This window comes from Oryctolagus cuniculus, chromosome 2, assembly GCF_964237555.1.
Source record: "Oryctolagus cuniculus chromosome 2, mOryCun1.1, whole genome shotgun sequence".
Taxonomy (NCBI): domain Eukaryota; kingdom Metazoa; phylum Chordata; class Mammalia; order Lagomorpha; family Leporidae; genus Oryctolagus; species Oryctolagus cuniculus.
Window position 1 is genome coordinate 27,060,594 of NC_091433.1, and position 16,636 is coordinate 27,077,229.

Here is a 16,636-nt window from a genome sequence, read left to right on the forward strand (position 1 = left end):
AATCTCCCCTTTTCTTCAGGTAGATGCTGCATAATTTAAAGTACTTGGAAATTGTATTAAAGCAAAGGAAGCAAAGTGTAATTAAAATAATCTACTAAAACTCATTAAGCTCTGAACATATCTATGGTACTGGAGCTACAACCTTCTCCCTCCTAGATTATAGGAGTTCCTTTAGTCACAGCTCCTAGTCAAAAACTATCATATCTCCCCGAAGAAGTGGAAACCAGCCTTTCTCACCCACGTCCAATTCTTGTTTCAGAGCCAAATTTCAGGAGAGTACAAGAGTGATGTCAGACCTCCCTTCTTACACACAGCCAGTGACAATTAGGAGAGTCTTTTCCCCAGACACCACAGATTAATACTGAAATTGAAGTCACGCTAGGCTAGGAGGCTTATAACACTGACAACCCATGCTGGCAAGCCCAGAAGATCAGAGGTGACTGTCCTTGCCCGATGCTTCTCCAGTAAATCAGGGGTCATTTGAGAGCAGAGGACCAGAGTCTCTGGCCACTGCTAGAGAGTAGTGGCTCGGAGATTTGGGGCAGCAGTCAGGACAAGCAATGAGTAAACAGGATTCTAAACTTTCTTAACAGATAAGATGACAATGTGGTGCCAAACAGAAAATATCAATAAGAGGTATGTAGTATTTTATAAAGCTAAATGACCATTCCGTACAAATTATTATTATAGAAGTACAATACATTGCAGCGAAAAGAAGTCACTAGAGAAGCTCAAAAATAGATTGTAACTGCCAGTAGAATAGGTAAATTTGAAGAAAAATCAATAATATTTTATGCGCTCCAAATAACAGAGAAAATATGAAGGAAAATGGACAATTTTGTAGAAACGCATGCCATCATTAACTGCACCAATGTATGCATAATAGGGATATCAAGAGAGAAGGGAGAAAATTATAAATAATGTCTGATAGTTTCCCCTGTTTGATGAAAAACATTCATCTCAATGAACTAGAAGTGGAATAAACACAAAGAGATCAATAACCAGGTCCATCACTGTAAAAAAATACTGAAACAGGAAATTTAGAAACACAGGTAGTGAGGTGCAATTACATGGAGGGAATAAGTTCTGGTGTCTGACAGCACAGGGTGGTAAGGACAGTTCTCAGGAATGTGTTCTGCTGTTTCTGAATAAATAAAAGAGGAGGTCATGAGGGCTCAAAACATAAAGTAATTACATGGAGATGGGAAGCTTATTTCTCTGATTTGATCACATTATATACATTTATTGAAATACCACATTCTACCTCATATGCGTGTGCAAATTACAGATATGGGATACATAGAAAAATAGATATTTTAAAATCGCAGAATTCTTATGCATCAGTAAGATTCAAGATTGTTAAACAATTAGGTAACAGAGCTTAGGCAATTCAACAAAAATAGTTCAAAAAACTTCAATACCATGATTCAATGATGGTTAGAGTTGTGAAGAGTATCAACAAGAGAATAAGAGACTACAAACATCGTGAAATAACTAGACTCAACAGTTTATAGTATATTCTACCCAACAACATATCACACATTCTTTCTAGGCACACATGGAAGTTACTCAGAATAGACCATATGTTTGAATTCATTAAGCTTCAAAATTGCAAATCATTTAAAATCATAGAAAATGTATTCTATATGTGTATTTGGTCCTGGAGTTAAGTTGCTACTTGGGGCCTCTTAATCCCACATAGGAGTAGCCAGGATCAAGTGCAGGCTACTCCCTTTCTGATCCAGTTTCCTGATAATGTGCACTCCAGGAGACAGCAGATGATAACTCAAGAACCTGGGCCCCTCCACTCATGATGGGATACAGATTAAGTTCCAGACTTCTGGCTTTGTTATGGTTCAGTTCTGGTTATTGTGGGTGTTTAGATAATAACTACTGGATGGAAGATCTCTTTGTCTCTATATCAGTCTTTCTACCTCTGGTTCAAATAAATATAAACAAACAATGCCTTTAAATAAAGAAAGAGTTGAGGGATATAATGAGATTAATGAAAATTAAAGCAATATATCAAAACTCATTTTTTAAAAGATTTTTTTTTTGTTGTTTTAAAAAAACAATTGAGAGGCAGAGAGAAAGAGTGACATCTTCCATCCACTGATTCAATTTCCAGATGACCACAACTGCTGGAACTACACGAATCCAAATCCAGGAGCCAGGAGCTTCTTCTGGGTCTTCCACTTGAGTGCAAGGGCCCAAGGACTTGGGCCATCTTCTGCTTTCCCATACCATAGCCGAGAGCTGGTTCGGAAGTAGAGTAGCCGGGACTCAAACTGGTGCCCATATAGGATACCAACACTGCACCCCCTTTATTTGAAAGGCAGAGTGTCAAACAGGGGTAGAGTGCCAAGTGCATTAGAATGGAGCTGGATTGGAAGAATAGCAACAGGGTTGGAACTGGTGCTCATATGGGATGCAACTTTGCAGGAGGCAGCTTGGCACACTTCACTACATCATTGCCCCCTAAAACTTACTGAATAGGGGCCAGCACTGTGTGTAGCAGGTAAAACTGATGCCTGCAGTGCTGGTATTCCATATGGGAGCCAGTTCGAGTCCTGGCGTGTTGGGCATTGCCTAAAACCTCCATTACAATATGGCGCCTGGTGGACGTTCAAGGGGTGTGTTTGCGGCTGCTGCAGTTAAGCTACGTAAGATCAGACCACTGGCAGGGATAGGTCAGCTTTGGTTCCAGACACGTGGACAATGCGTGATCCCTATACTTTGCTTAAGATGCCCCTGTGCGTGCTCCACCCACGCCTGCATGACCTTTTTGCTGATTGGCTTCCCTACTGTGCATGTCTTTCATAAGCTTTATAAGCCTGTACACTTCCTCAGTAAAGTAGTTCCTGCTTCGACAGAACTCATGGGTGCTTGGTGTGGTGTGCTTGACCCATCGACCTTACCTCTCCTGTTCACCTTGTTGGGGAGTGCCTGTACTGTCCCCTGCTGGTCAGGGGCTAGCCTCAGGCTTAAGACCCCAACAAATGGCGCCCAAATGGGTCATGATGGACTTGAACGAGCCCTAAAGAAGGACTGACTCTGGCCAAGACGCGGCTAAGCGAGGCTCTTGAGGTAAGGTATCCCCAAAAGTATGGGGCAATTGCATGCTAAGTTTGAGGACCTAGCGCCTAAGGCACTGTGGCTTAAAGCCACACAAAAATCTTGCACACCTAAGCCGGTTGCTATGAAACAGATGAGCTGGGTGGCCTTTGATGAGGAAGGTCAGGGGGCTCATAAATCCCCAGAGGCAGTTTAAACTAAGGTAGAGCCTTCAGGTGTGGTGGTAACCCCTAAAGGCCAGCACTGCCTCAACCCACTGCACCTCCAATTACAGAGGGAATATTCAGCCTAGTCCCACCCATGTGGCCACCCCTTTATGGGTATTTCGCTCCCTTGGATCGCCGCCACCATCTTGTAAACAGTGCACTTACCCAACCCCACGGCCAGTCCTGCTAGGCCCGGGTCTGCTCAGTCTTCCCTATAAATGGGAGACCATGGCCTTTCTCTGCATTCTCTTCCAATCAACATGGCCTGCTGCACCCATGCAGGCCCTGCCAGTTATCTCTAGGGAGAGTGTTCCCTAGGGCTGCTTTTTTCCTCTATATTTCCAATTCAATACCTCTCCTTACTAGGAAGGGGGGGGGGAGGGAAATGCCCCTGGCTACTGCTGGCTTTACCTTAATCCATTAACCCTTTCCCAACCTGATGGGTCTTTCTCTTTGCAGTTAATGAAACTTTTCCTCCAGCCCTACAGGAGTGTCTCATTCTCTGCCGCTTTGTTTCAAGATGTATTCCTCTGTCCTAAGCAATGGGCTCCTACGCTGATGACCAGCTCTTTTCTATGCTGCTGTAGCTAACTTATCTGATGAGAGTTTTCATGTGTCTTAAAGGTTTCATGTTTTTCAATTGCCAGTACAAAGTCTTGATTGGGAAAAAACTGCTATGAGAAGTTCTTTGCATTATTTGTCTGTTTTTAATGTTTGAGTGATTACCTAAATCTAATCAGATCTAGTCCACAGCCTTGGTTAAAATGATCAGGTTTAACATATTAATTTTTGGCTAAATGGCTTTACTCTCTGACAGTTCTAAAATGAGTCTTCCAACTTTGAGGCTTCCAGTCGGATCCCTGGAACTCTCAAAGGATGAGACTCTAAACTTGTTAAAGTAACAACTGTTTGAGTCAATTCAGATTATGCAAAGTACATTAAATGTCAGACCTCTGTTGTAGTCATGTTTTTGCTTTCCAGCTAGAGTGGTCTAATAAAAATGAAGTAAATTCTGTGTATACAAGCCTTTATGTTGTTAATTAAAGTAAGCCAATACAGTTTGGTTCAAAAAATTGGGTTAATACAAACGCCCTTTTGTCTGCTTGGTTCTCTTGCTCAGTTTTACATGTCTTTGATATGCTTCAAACTTGTTTCTTTTACAGATCCGTTTTGTGCAAAACTGTAATGTCTCTTTATAATATTGTTTGCTTAATTGGTTACTCTGCCATTTATAAAGTTAGGTCCTGTAAGCTCTTTTTGACTCTGTTAAATAGTTAGGAGTTATGTGAGGCTTTCATGTGCTAACTCCTATGATCAAGGTTTTTATTTCTGGTTTATTCGACAACAAGAGACCTAAAATTCATGTTCTGCCAAGGTAATCTATTGTTTGCTCTACTGTCTCTGTTATGTTTAGATTAATAAAAAAAAAAAAACACTAAGTCTTAAAAAGTTATGTTAAGTATCATTATGATTAAATTTGGTCTAACAGTGTTAAAATCACCCTATCTAAATAAATGGCTGTCATTTCAGGATGTTAAGGAATTCTATTTTGACCAGATATTCTAAGTTCTCTTGGCACCTTTAACAAACTTTCTGAAAATCAAAGTTCTAAATTCTCTAAACTTTTGGTATCTCCAGAGGGCCCCTGGAGATGTCAAAAGATATATCTTTCATCTTGCAGAGATAATAACCAATTGGGATGTTTAGATTAAAAGTGCTACCAAAATGTAAAATAATTCAACACTCTACTAAAATTCCTTACAACCCACAAAAACAATCATCAAAAAAACAAAATAAAATTTTAAAAGACCAACTTATAAAACAAAAAGGGGGAATCCTACCCCCACAAAACCAGCTACAAATGGCAATGCTCATATTTTAAATTTTCCAAAACATCAGCCCTTGTCGGCTTTTCACAAACATTGGTGCCTCCAAGTACCCTACGTTTCAGTTAGGGTCAAATGGAAGGACCCACTAATGGGATGCTCGCAAGGACCAGACTCACTGATAAGAGCTGGTAGAGGATTTGGATGTGTCTTCCCTCAGGGCAATTCCAATCCCATATGAGCGCTTGCAACAAACCTTAAATATCTCCCCTCTGCTAAAGAAGGTCACCAGGAGGACCCCCTCCTGAGGAGTAATTTCTCTTTTCTTTTTTTTGACAGGCAGAGTGGACACTGAGAGAGACAGAGAGAAAGGTCTTCCTTTTGCCATTGGTTCACCCCCCAATGGCCGCTGTGCCAGCGCAGCGCGCTGATCCAAAGCCAGGAGCCAGGTGCTTCTCCTGGTCTCCCATGCAGGTGCAGAGCCCAAGCACTTGGGCCATCCTCCACTGCACTCCCTGGCCACAGCAGAGAGCTGGCCTGGAAGAGGAGCAACCGGGACAGAATCCGGCACCCTGACTGGGACTAGAACCTGGTGTGCCGGTTCCGCAGGCGGAGGATTAGCCTAGTGCTCCGTGGCCCCAGTCCATAATTTTTCTTTTCTCTTACAGGGGTGAAAAGACCATATTGGACTCTCTGCCTCATTGTGACTGGATCATCATGGTACATCAGGAGTGCTGCTTCTAGGCTAATCACTCCAGCATCCTCCAGGACAAGATCAAGACCCTCTAAGAACTAAGCTCTAGTTACCTGTGGTCGGGCCTTGGGGAATGGCTTCCTTATCTCCTTCCCCTTGTGGGACCCTTGGTCTCCATTGTCCTCATAAATTTGTCTAAGATTGCATCACTGTGGTCCAGTTAATGGTGGTCCGACAACAATATGCTTATGCCTCTCTTTAAGCGCCAGATTGGGAACCCTATAAGTCTGTCCATGGCCAATGCCAAAATGTAGAGGTATAATACATCATACCCTGAGTTGCTGAGGTGGTAGCCAATGATGGGTAAGATCCCCTGGGAGAGCCCTTAACAGCTGGAGTAGTAGTCAAAGACAGGTAAGATCCCCAGAGGGGGACAACCTAAGAAAGACATGCTCTCTAAAGGGCCGATGCCAGTCAGAGGGGACAACCTAAGACAGGCACATCCGCTCAGTTCCTCTTTCTCTCTTTAATATAAAACAAAAAGGGGGAAATGTTGGGCATTGCCTAAAACCTCCATTACAATATGGCGCCTGGTGGACGTTCAAGGGGTGTGTTTGCGGCTGCTGCAGTTAAACTACGTAAGATCAGACCACCGGCAGGGATAGGTCAGCTTTGGTTCCAGACATGTGGACAGTGTGTGATCCTTATACTTTGCTTAAGATGCCCCTGTGCGTGCTCCACCCACGCCTGCATGACCTTTTTGCTGATTGGCTTCCCTACTGTGCATGTCTTTCATAAGCTTTATAAGCCTGTACACTTCCTCAATAAAGTAGTTCCTGCTTTGACAGAACTCATGGGTGCTTGGTGTGGTGTGCTTGACCCGTCGACCTTACCTCTCCTGTTCACCTTGTTGGGGAGTGCCTGTACTGTCCCCTGCTGGTCAGGGGCTAGCCTCAGGTTTAAGACCCCAACACCAGCACTCCACCTCCAATCTGGCTCTCTGCTAGGCTTGGGAAAGCAGCAGAAGATGGCCCAAGTCCTTGGGTCCCTGCACCCACATGGGAGACCCAGAAGAAGCTCCTGGCTCCTGTCTTTGGATAGGTGCAACTCCGGCCATTGCAGCAAATTGGGGAGTGAACCAGGGGATGGAAGACCTCTCTCTCTCTTTTTCTCTCTGTGTAACTCGGACTTTCAAATAAATAAATAAATCTTTAAATAACAAACTTACTGAATAAAGTTAAAGTGATGTTTTAAGAGATATACATAGATGTAAATTCCTATATTAAAGAAAGAAAAATTCAAATTCTTATCATAAGCTAATTGACATGATTTACAAAATGGGATAAAAAATAAGAAATTATATAACTGATATGGGAATTATATCTTGAGTAAATAAACACTTGAAATGAAATATGAAATGTCCTTCAATATATACTTGGCAAAGATCTGAATAAACTTATCTCCAAAAAGGTATACAGATGACTGAGGGGCATATGAAAATCTGCTCAACATTGTTAATCACTAGTATAATATTGATCAGGAATAAAATGAATCATTAATTTGTACCCACCACTTGGATGATTATAATAAATAATAAATAATAAATAGATATAATAACAATATAAATGAATAGTATTAATAATGATAATAGTAAATACCCACACTGTGAGTGAGAGTGTGGAGAGACTGGAACTCTCCTAGACTGCTACATCTAAAGAAAAGTGGCATGCAGTGAGCATTCTGGCACAGCAAGTACAGTTGCTGCCTTCAGCACTTGCATCCATTGGGGCACTGGTTCGAGCACTGGCAGCCCCACTTATGATGCAGCTCCCTGCTAGAGAAACAAAGAAAGCAGTGGAGGATGTCCCAGTGTGCTTGGGCCTCTGCACTGATGTGGGAGACTTGGAGAAGCTCCTTGCTCCTGGTTTCTTGCTGAACCAGCCCAGGCCATTGCAGTCATTTGAGAAGTGAGCCGGTGGATGGAAGATCTTTGTTTTCCTGTCTATCACTGTAACTCTGACTTTCAAATAAATAAAATAATTCTCAAAAAAAAAAGTTTTGGCTTACCCTTGGAATACAGTCAGTCCTATCCTCAAAAGGTCAAAATATGGTTGTCATATGACAAAACAATACTATTGCTAGGTATACATGCAAGAGATATGTAAGATATATGCATGCTTGTAATGGTATGCTTGGCATAGCAATTAGGACTCACTTGGAAAGCTGGTGTTCCATACCAGAGTTTCTGTGTTTCAGTCCCAACTCTGCTCCAAATTCCAATTTCCTTTAATGTACGTTTTGGAAGGCAGGAGGTGTTGGCTCAAGTGGCTGTGTCCCTGACACGACACCCATACAGAAGACCCAGATTCAGATCCCTACTCCTGATGTCAGCCTGGTCCACCCATGCTGTTGCCAGTATTTAGCGAGGGAATCCTCAGATGGGAAACGTGTGTGTATGTCTTTCTTTGACTTTTAAATAAAGATTAATTAACTAAATAATTAAAAAGAGTAATGAAGACATACAAGTGTATTCATATAATAATTTGCACACAAATGCTTATAGCAAGTTTATTCCTAAAAACTCCAAATTAGATAAAACTAAAAAACTCTGTCATGGTATGAATTGAGAGACAATAGTGACAATCCATCAATGGAATATTATTTAGTGATGAAAAGGGATGAAGTCAATGTCACTGAACTTGGAAACTTGAAAAGGAAAATAAGGCAGTTATAAAACATCAAATATTGTCTGATTCCTTTTATACCTCACAAGTAACTTCATAGAGATAAAAGCAGATTAGTGATTGCCCAGGGCCCTGGGTGGGGGGGACTTGGCACTAAATGAGGAATGATTGCTAATGAGTGCATGTTTCCTTTTCAATTAATAAAATAGTTCTAAAATTATTTTTAGCGATGGTTTACAAAGTGTGAAATTATTGAATGGTAACCTTTAAATGGGTGACTTGTAGAGTATGTGTATTATATCCCAGTATGGCAGTTGTGCATTTTTAGAGCACACTAGTGAGAAGAAAGTAACAAGGCTCTCTGAACTAGAAATGAGCACATGAACCGCAAAGGCAATTTTTATTTTTATAGTTATGGATATCCTGGTTGTTTGACACCTTGAATTGTATGTTTCATTTCTGTGCTTGAAGTAGTCATACAGGAATGACTAGGAATTTCTTACAAAAACAATTTAGATTAACAGAGGCACACAAACTAGATAAATGAAATATTCTTTAAACATATGTTAATATTTGCAGTTTTGATTTTTCTTTGGATTTTACAAATGTTCAGACTATTTTGAATTCACTTTAACTTATTAATTGTATATTATAAGTGATTTGTGAGTGAATGGTTTATATATTTTAATACATATGTAACTCTGAAAGCTAATTAAACATCTGTGAACATAACTTAAGATATACAATTAATACTGCTAAACACTCTATAAACCTTCTTGGAATTTACATCATTTGGAATCAATGGTTAGACTCAAAGAAATGAGTAGCAATAAACTGAAATAAAATCTGAAATCTAGAAATATAATCACTGCATTATTTTGTTTCAAAACATAACTATATAACTATGTATGAGAGATTGGCATAATTTAGTGAAAGATTTATACATCACAATTCTTACAGAAATAGAAAGAAGTAGAAGTTTTGTTCTATGTTTTTCATCAGTATTAATATATAGGTGTCCATTTTACATGGTGGTGAGGACTGTCCAAATTATCATCAAGAACTAAAACTGTGTTAAAGTATCTTAATAATCAGTGAGAAAAATATGGTTCTATAATCAATAAAGTATCAATAATCAAAATATTTTGATGTTTGCTTTTAAAAGGGGAAATGAGAACTATTTATGATATTTAAGACACACAATACATATTTTCACTTCTATCTAAAATATTAAAGTGTTTTAACTTCATTAAGAAACTTAGAAAGAATAGTTTTAAAAGTAATTGCCTTCATTCAGAAATCTACCAACAATAGATGCTGGAGAGGATGTGGGGAAAAAGGGACACTAACCCACTGTTGGTGGGATTGCAAACTGGTAAAGCCACTATGGAAGTCAGTCTGGAGATTCCTCAGAAACCTGAATATAACCCTACCATACAACCCAGCCATCCCACTCCTTGGCATTTACCCACAGGAAATTAAATTGGCAAACAAACAAGCTGTCTGCACATTGATGTTTATTGCAGCTCAATTCACAATAGCTAAGACCTGGAAACAACCCAAATGCCCATCAACAGTAGACTGGATAAAGAAATTATGGGGCATGTACTCTATATAATACTATACAGCAGTTAAAAAAAAATGAAATCCGGTCATTTGCAGCAAGATGGAGGAATCCAGAAAACACCATGCTGAGTGAACTAAGTCAGTCCCAAAGGGACAAATATCATATGTTCTCCCTGATTGGCGACAACTAACTGAGCACCAAAGGGGAAACCTGTTGAAGTGAAATGGACACTATGAGAAACAGTGACTTGATCAGCTCTTGTCCTGACTGTTGATGTACAATGTAATACTTTATCCATTTTAGTATTTTTTTGTTCTAGTACTTACTATTGGTTGAACTCAGTAATTCACACACAATTATTCTTAGGTGTTTAAATTTTAACTGAAATGTGATCCCTGTTAAATATAAGAGTGAGAATAAGAGAGGGAGGAGATGTACAATTTGGGACATGCTCAATCGGACTTGCCACAAATGGTGGAGTTAGAAACGTGCCAGGGGATTCCAATACAATCCCATCAAGGTGGCATGTACCAATGCCATCTCACTAGTCCAAGTGATCAATTTCAATTCACAACTGATCACACTGATAGGTCTAAGAGTCAAAGGGATCACACAAACAAGACTGGTGTCTGCTAATACTAACTGATAGAATAAAAATGGGAGAGAATGATCCATCATGGGAAGCGGGATACACAGCAGACTCATAGAATGGCAGATGTCCTAAATAGCACTCTGGCCTCAGAATCAGCCCTTAAGGCATTCAGATCTGGCTGAAGAGCCCATGAGAGTATTTTAGGCATGGAAAGCCAAGACACTCTTGAAAAAAAAAAAAAAAAAAAAAAAAAAAAAAAAAAAAAAAACTAAATGAATGATCTCTGTGAGTGAGTGAGATCCCAGTGGAAAGAATGGGACCATCAAAGAAGGAGGTACCTTTCTCTGAAGGGAGGAGAGAACTCCCACTTTGACTATGACCCTGTTGGTATAAGATCGAATTGGCAAACTCAAAAGTCTTCCATAGCCTTGGCAACTCATGACTAGAGCCTAGGGAGATTACTGATGCCATAAACAAGAGTGTCAAATTGTTAAGTCAACAACAGGAGTCACTGTGTACTTACTTCTCATGTGGGATCTATCCTTAATGTGTTGTCCAATGTGAATTAATGCTATAACTAGTACTCAAACAGTATTTTACACATTGTGTTTCTGTGTGGGTGCAAACTGATGAAATCTTCACTTAATATATACTAAATCGATCTTCTGTATATAAAGATAATTGAAAATGAATCTTGATGTGAACGTAATGGGAGAGGGAGCGGGAGACGGGAGGGGTGCGAGTGGGAGAGAAATTATGGGGGGGGGCATTGTAATCCATAAACTGTACTTCGGAAAGTTATATTTACTAAATACAAAAAGAATACTAAAATAAACCTGAAAGAGAAAAAAAAAGTAATTGCCTTACATTCATAGGATTTTTTTTTTTTTTTTAAATACAGTATGACCAGACTTCATGCATCTTGAGAAAGCTGTTTATTCTTTTCTGAATTTGTCAATCACCAATACTTATTTCTTTGTATTCCATTGTGGTCAAATTTCTATCAAGGCTCTTCAATGTGAAATGTTTTGTGTCAGCATACTCTTTAGAGTCATCATCTTTTTTTGTCACAATAACTTTCCTCATTTTATGTTAATGCTTTTCTTTTCACTATGGTCTTCCAGAACCAACTTTTCCAGTAAGACACTTTCTCTATAGCTCCACTTATGTTTTATTTCTAATTTCTTTTCCAATGTGATTGTTTTTCATTTCTTCACTGCATTTCAGCTGTGTCAATTACCACTTGTCCTATCCATGTTGTGACATGATGAGATAAATTTATACTGTGAGACAAGAATTCACCAAGGGTACTTGCCTGTGTGTCTGAGCATCAACTGAACCACGGCTGCCCAGGGAGCAAACATCAGCAGACTTCAGTAGTGATGTGATTTGTTACTGACAACAATATACATTTGCTCTTTATAAAGTTAGTGATCCATTTGTGAATGGAATAATTGAGTACTTATATAATTATATACTAAAATACACCATGCTGAATAAATTCAAATCATGTTATGTGGGAAAAGGGGTTACTGAGTTAAATCCATAGTACCTACACTTTATGTATATCAGATTGCAAAGGGAGTGGAAATTTTGGCTAGCAGTTATGATGACATGATGTCCGTGTCCCACATTGGAGCAACTGAGTTAAATCTCTGGCTCCAGTTCTTCATGCCAGTTTCTTGCTAATGCAGACCCTAGCAGGCAAGAGCAATGACTCAAGCAGTGGGATTTTTGCCATAGATCTGGAAGAACTGGATGAGATCCCGTTCTTTGGCTTCATTCTCCTGGCCATTGCAGGTATTTGGGGAGTAAATCAGTGTGTATAACTTCTATCTTTGTCTCTATCCCTTTGCTTCTCAAAGAAGTAAATAACAATCAAGAAAACAAGTTACAAGCTCATGTATGCTTGTATCGACATAATCCACTTGTAAACTTTGGTACAGATACAGGAAATTCTATATAATTATTATGAGCGTCATTCTATATCACCTTTGTTTGATATTTGATTATGATTCCATTGCCAAATAAAAGAGAAACCAAGCAATGAATCCTCTATATTACTAGAGAACCAGAGTAGCTAGGACTGCAAAGTGAGTTTATTCAACATAACTAAATTGCCTGAAGCATTGTCTCATAAAATAAATATAAAATAGATGAAGAAAAATATCAGAATGCTTAATATAATTTATACATTCTATAATATCAAAACATTACATAGTAGATGCTATGTTGTACGTTTTCACAATTATGAATGTCTCACAGTCCCTCTGAGACATTGGTATTATTTTCTCCACTAGACATTAAGGTAGTTTAATTTAATGAAATTTTCACAACTACAAAGTTGAAATTCAATAAATGTTAAAATACACTAAATGTGTATTTTAGAAGTTCTTTCATGTTCTGCAGCAATACTGTTGCAAATATTGACTAGTGTGAAAAAGATTTGCCTGAGGCTACATAACCATAAACACGTTTGTATCTTTATGTTTCATTTATTATTTAAAAATATACTTGTCTATTGAAAGGCAGAATGATTCAGAGAGGTATAAACAAGGAGAAGGGTCTTCGATCTGCTGGTTCATTCCACAGACGGTTGTAACAGTCAAGTCTAGGCCAGACCAAAGCCAGGAGCCAGGAGCTCCATCCTGGTCTACCACATGGGCAGCACATGCACAAGACTTGAGCCATCATCTGCTACCTTTCTAAGGGGCATCAGCAGGAAGCTGTTTCAGAAATAGAGCAGACAGGGTTCAATCTTTAAATGTTTTTTTCAAAGAACTTGATAAGTAGGTGGTTAACAACATTTATAAAGTATTTATATAGAGTGGCAAGAAACTTCCTTGTGTCATGTTTTCCTATCATCTGAAAGGTAACCACAATCCTAGAATTTTTAATTCTTTCTGATTCTCTTTTTAATTTTTACAAATATGTATCCTTAATCAAAATATTCTTCAGCGGTCAGGGCTGAGGCATAGTAGACTTAGCCTCTCCTCCTGTGGTACCAGCATTCCACATGGCTGTTGGTTCTCCGCTCCTCTTCTAACCAGCTCTCTGCTTATGGCCTGCGAAAGCAGTGGAAGATGGCCCAAATGCTTGGATCCTTGCAACAGCATGGGAGACCTGGAAGAAGTTCTTGACTCCTGGCTTCAGATAGGCCCAGCTCCAGCTGCTGCAGCATTTGGGGAGTGATTCAGCAGATGGAAGCAATTTCCCTGTGTCTCTTCCTCTCAACAAGTAACTCTCATTCTCAAATAAATAAATCTTTAAAAAAATCTTCAGTGTTACCTTCTACACAAACTTTGTAAATGGGATCACAGTGTTTATATTTTATTGATTTGATTTTTCATTCACCATTATGTTCCTGAAATTTATGCACATTAATTTCATTGCTTTACTTCACTTTTTTTTTTTCGCTGTGGGGTATAATTCATTGATGGGAATATATGAAGTTGTATGAGTTCATTCACCTGTTAATGAATACCATTTCATTTTGCTTCTATTTGGAGTTAGAACTTAATAGGAAAATTTTTAAAAATATTTAAAGTGAATATTTAGGGGTTGGAATTGCTGTGTCATCAGTTCCACACATTAGATGATTATAAAAATTTTCAAGTGTTTACCCTCAGTTTGTGATGGCTAAGTAACCATTTATGGAATGATCCGCCTTCCCAGGCCACAATTTCGCTAGCACTATTGTAGAATGTGTTGATTTTGTTAAATTCTCTGGAAATAAAATAAACAAGATATAGTCAGTAACAGACATTTCCATTTTGATATTTTCTTATGATACTTTCATCTATATATAATGAATTTCTCATATATAATATATATGAAATAATCACATTTATATCTATATAGAAAGAGAGAGAGAGAAAGAGGGAGAGAGAAAAAATATGGAAATGGTTTCAGCCAATCAAAAGAGATCATGAGTGAATGAATAAATGTGTGTGTTGTGGGGTAGTGCAGGGGAGGAACATGAATGAAACATGTAACAACAGAACTTTATTGGTGTAGTAGAGCAATGATAAGAAGGATCGTATCCATATTTTGGAACAGTTTTGAAAGAAGTATACTCTCATATATTATTTATAAATAGAGGCACATATATAGATAAAATAATATTATGTAGCAAAATATATAATATTTTTTTTTCATAAAGCTTTATTTGGGGGAGTGAGTATTAGTACTAGTGGTTGCAACAGTGACATCGCATACCCAAATAGAATTGTTCAGTGTCTGGCTCTAGCTCTTGAATCAAATTATTTAGTTTGTTTCCCATCTCCTGGTTTTAGCCTTACTCTATCCTAAAAGGCACTTAAATAGTGCACCAGCAGGTGGGGATTTTCTCTCTGCTTCTCAAATAAACATATAAAATTAAAAAACTGAAGCAATAACTCAAATATTCATGTATCATTTTAATTAGATGTTCAGTCAAAATTTGAAATCTATTGAGATTTCAATTAACCTACAAAAATTTTGAGTTCAACGGAAAACATGTTTTGAAAAAAATTATCAACCTGTTCCTAAGGTTTGCTCTGAAATTGGAGAATTTATGGAAAAGAAAGTTAAATTCACATTATAAAAACTGAAGATAATTATTCAGGATCATTGAAGCTAATAATATAGTATAATTACAGAGTCAAAAATTCATATTACAGAGACATCAAAATGCAAAATAAGTGGTGCAAGCACAGAACCACACATTTTGTTAGGATTAATGATTAGATATAAAAATCACCCTCATGAAGTAGAGTCTCTACATTAGATATAATGCTAGATGATAGGCAAAGACATCATTGTCATGTGTTTTTGTTTGAGATGAATTTCCTCTTTGCCATAGAAACACACTTTCCTGTCTATGCCAATTGCTATCCTTCACTGGTGTTATTTGTTCAAAATCTCCCCAAGTATTTTTCTGTAGGGAACTTTAAACAAATATTAATTTCTTGGCTGTTGCAGGGAAATATCCTTAGATTCCCTCATTTCCTGTTTCATTTGCCTATTTTTTTTTTACATTTCCTTAAAATAAAGTCTATCATCTAAAATATCTTTTTTAAACAATGTATTACTACACACATAGTTCGTACAATATGAATTTCACCTAGAATTATGAGCAGTATTTATCAAATGCTTAGGTAGTTGATGTTTACAATCTTCATTCTCTGAGGACCTTGAAGTAGAGATAGACATTATCATGGCTCCCCGGGAGAATCCTTAATGATCTATTTATCATGCACTTGGTCTCTTAAGTAATTTTAATGATGAATTTGCTCCCTGAGGACCCCTATTCAGTTATTATTTGGCTTAGAAAATGTAAACAAGTTGAGTTGCTAATAACTATCCACACTAATGCTTCTTTCTAAATGTTTAGAAAGTAACTATGTTCTGCTAAACAGAGTTCTATGTGATAAAGAGCTCTATGGCTTTGTCTTTATTTGGAGACAGTAAACGACAACTTAATGTTGTGGATAGTCCTTGAAAATGATTCTAAACTATGTTTTAAGCATACAATATCATTTATTAAAATAGATGCATTTATTGAACAAATATTTAGTTTATTCTAAATGCCAAGTTGCAGTAATAAAATTAAGATGAAAATTTTCATGCATGAGCTAACATTTGTATTATTAGGAGATAAAATATAAACATAGTTCAAATTCCAGATGCTAATTAAGTGAAATACCACACTGAGAAGTGAACATATGAGCATACATTCAAAAATGTTTTAAAAAGTTACATATATATAATATAAAGAAAAAATATCAGTGACAGAGCACTAAAAATAATCCAGGTACTATATATCTTATATTCTTTAAAATTAATATAATAAATATTTTATAAATCTAGAGAAAATGGGCAGTAAATACTTTACAAGATGAAGATATTTAGGATGTGTTGACAAACTGAACAAATATCAAAAGAAAATCCTAGAACAAGAATAATGCAACATATAAAATTAAAAAGAAAAGCATTGGACATCTTTGAAAGA